Source organism: Notamacropus eugenii, chromosome 2 (assembly GCF_028372415.1).
Source record: "Notamacropus eugenii isolate mMacEug1 chromosome 2, mMacEug1.pri_v2, whole genome shotgun sequence".
Lineage (NCBI taxonomy): Eukaryota > Metazoa > Chordata > Mammalia > Diprotodontia > Macropodidae > Notamacropus > Notamacropus eugenii.
In genome coordinates, this window is record NC_092873.1 from 215,260,436 (window position 1) to 215,264,232 (window position 3,797).

Below are 3,797 nucleotides of genomic sequence, written 5' to 3' on the forward strand. Positions count from 1 at the left end.
CTTTACATATATTTTCTCTTTTAATCCACATAACAATCCTGGAGGGTATCCATTTTACCCATGAGGAGAGTGAGGCAGATAGAGGTTAAATGACTTGTCCAGGATCACACAGCTAATCAATGTCTGAGGCAGGATTTGAACTCAGATCTTTCTAATTGTCAGTTCTATGACCTAGCTGTCTGAGAAAAGTGAGTACTTAAATGGTGTAGATGTTCTAAATCAAATAATGGGGTTGTTATTTTAAAAGGCAAGATGCCATACCAAAAAAAGGACATTTGCAAGTCTCAAGTAAAAGCCTCAAATTCCCAACTACTTCTGGTAAGCACATCTCTATAAATTTGCCCTTCTAGTAAGTTATGAAATTTGATTTTGTTTCTTGTGCTGGCTTAAAACTTTTTGTTTGTTTAGTAGATGATCACAGAACTATAAAAGGGAAAAAAGGAAAGAAAACTTCTCAAAGGATAATGAAATAGCTGGGGGCTTTGGTTTCATCAATGAAAGCTGATCTGTTTTGCTCCCACTGCACTGGGGACTAAACATCCCCAGATGTTAAAAGGACAGCCAGAAGCAATGAAGGCTGAATGAAAATGACAGGACAATTAAGTCTATGCATGTTGTTAAAATGTGAGTTTAGTGGTAGGGAGCTTAGGAATGCTGCATAAGTCAGCATGAAAGAAAGTTGATTGACGTCAGTATGAAGCCTGGTATCAAGTCATTTTCAGTAAAGATTGTTCAAGAACAAATATGTTTCCTTTGGTAATTTTCCAAACTTGGCAGCCCTTCAATACCTGCTTAGATAACCATGGATGCACTTCTGAAAAAACACCATTGAGAGATTCATCAGTCCAAGAAAATAACTTTGAAGTAACTTCTCTCTTTTTTTTTTTTTTTAACTGGTGAATATCGTTAATCGAAAACTTTTGGTTTATTCCTTTACCAATCCATATCTTCAAGAATTCTGTAATCTTTGGTCTTGAAAATCACTTTAAAAACCCCTAAGTACTGGGATCATACAACCAATGTATATTAGAGGCTGAACTACGAACCTGGGTCTTCCAGTCTCTGAGGACAAGCCTATATCTACTCTGTGATGCTTAAGAGATACAAAGTAAATACCAGCTGATTTCTTACACAGAAATGCTGCTCTATAACGTTTCCTCAGACAGAAACACAGAAAAAAGTTCTAAAGACTTCAAAATTCAAGTGACATAACCAAGAAATATTTAACAGCTGATTGTGGTAGTAAGACTTTGCTTTGAATAGATGGTTCAGCTTTTAGGACATATTTTGTACCCAAATGATCTCATCTCCTTCCTTTATTACCTTGAATTTATTTTGTATATTCTTACCATAGGGTTAAATATCAAGAGCTAGAAAAGATCCTAAAGCTCATTTAGTCTAGCCATCTCATTTTTAAAATGGACAAGTGTCTCATATAGTGCTGAAGGCAGAATTTGAATTCTAGTCTTCTCTGCCTCCATGTTCAACTGTATCCAATACGCCATGCTTTCATGTTGTACCTATACTGTACATATATGTGTACATATTATTTCGTGCCTTAGGATAGAAGCTCTTTGAAAGGAAGAACCAACTTTTTTTGCGTGTCTCCACTGCCAAAAACTGGTTGATTGATCTTACAGAGAAACTAGGAAGATGTTTTTCAAAATAAAACCAAGACGAAAGCCTAGTAACAGAACAAATATCCAAGGATTTATTAAATGATTTTTTACATTAAAGTAGTCTATGGTCTAGCCAAAGAAACAATCATTTTATTTTCTGATCCTAAGTTGCCCAATCATTCTTTTATTCTGATGTTACTTTAGGAGCAATCTTTGTCTCCCAAAGCAGATTGTACAAATAACTATACTTCAGTAATCTGTTTTTATTAAAACTAAAACAAGCAGCCCAGAGAATAAGGAGAAGAAAACCAGAGGATAAAACTAGGTGTAAATGATTAAATTAGCCAGATGTATTGAAGCCTGCAGGATGATTTGCATCCTCAGTTACTAAAAGAATTGGCCTAAATCATTACAAAGCTTCTACTACCTGTCATTTGAAGGAAGAGGGAGGCAGAATTCAGCAAAGACCAGAGGAGTTCCTAAAGGCTATAAAAAAGTACAAGGCAATGTTTCCAGTTTTAGAAGGGGAAATATATTCTGACAATTATAGACTGACAAACTTAACTTCTATGCATTCTAGTATGTTACAAAGAAGAACGGGTCTAGAGTCAGTAGTTGAAACCAATATGTAGCATTATAGGATTGAGACTTCAAAGAGATCTTAGATTCATTTAAATTCAATATTCATTTATTAAAAACCTACTGTGTCCCAAGTACTGCGTTAGGCACTGGAAATTCCACGAAAAAAATGAAATGTATGCTCAGGGAGCATGTATTTTGCTGGGAGGATGTCACATGCACACAGATAACTGCATAAAAAGGCTTCTTTTTGATCCACACTTGTAATTTCATTTGTATAGGGAACTCCTGGAGAGGACCACTTCTTCTACCATGGCCAAACTGCAATAGTTCTATGGATTATAATTGAAAAGATTTACCTGAAGTAATAAGAAGTTTGAAGCAACAAAGTAGATGGAACACAAGGCTTGGAATCAGGAAGACCGGAGTTCAAATCTAATCTCAGAAATTCCTTAGCTATGTGACCTTAGGCAAATCACTTAACCTCTGCTTGTTGCTGGGCATCTTTGCCCCACAGACAGGTCTACAGGGTCATGAAGAGTTGGATGGGACTGAAACAACTAAACAAAAATCTTGTGAAACTTAGTGACTTGGTAAAAGTTACATGGCTAAGACTCTTGGTCGAAGAGTGTTTCAAAGGCAGATATCAGCTAAGATTTTTCTAGACTCCAAAGTCAGACCTCTGTCCACTATTCCACACTGCCTCTGAATTCAAATTAGATGCAAAGTGAAGACAAAGTTATTTTCAAGCTGGACTGAGGGGTGGGAGAAGCACTAACCACCAAGGGAAATGGAAAAGGCACTTGAAGAAAACTAGGGGTTCTAAGATGTATTCATGAAGCAGAGGAGCATTCTGGACAAGGGGACAAGGTGCGTAAAAACCCATAAATGGAATGTGGATGTAATGTACAGAGAACATTAGGTAGAGAAACCTGGGTGGAATTCAGACTATATTAAAGGGGAATACTATATAATCAACCAAGAAAGACAGATTTGGGTCAGGCTTTGAAAGAAAAATAGTTCTAACACTGAAAGAGAGCTCAGATACCAGCCATCTGGTCCAACCCCATTGTTTTACAGATGAGGAAACTAGGGCCAAGGGAAGCTATGATTTGGCAAAGGTCAATCAGGGAATAAGTGACAGAGGCAGGATTTAGACCCAAGTCCTTTGACTACAGAGCTAGGACTCTTTCCACACTGTACCTTGCTTTAAATGCTTAGCAAAATAACTTAGTTCAAACCCCTCATTTTACAGATGAGGAAACTGAGATCCAATGAGGTCAAGGGATTTTGCCAAGGTTACATATAGTGTATGACACAATAGTGTCATAATAAGGATTCAAATCCAGATCCTCTGATTATGTTGTTTCTAGTTCAAGTCCCAACTCTAATATTTATCATCTATTTGACTATGGGATAGTTATTTAACCTCTCTGGGCCTCAGTAAAGATATCTATAAAAATGAATTGGGTGGGACTAGACAATTAAGCTCTAAATCCAAAGTCTCCTATTGTGTATGTTCACTTAGGACTGGTTTTAATTCATTCATTGGACTCGAGCTTCACCATGATATAAGCTTATATCTATCTCTTAATTATA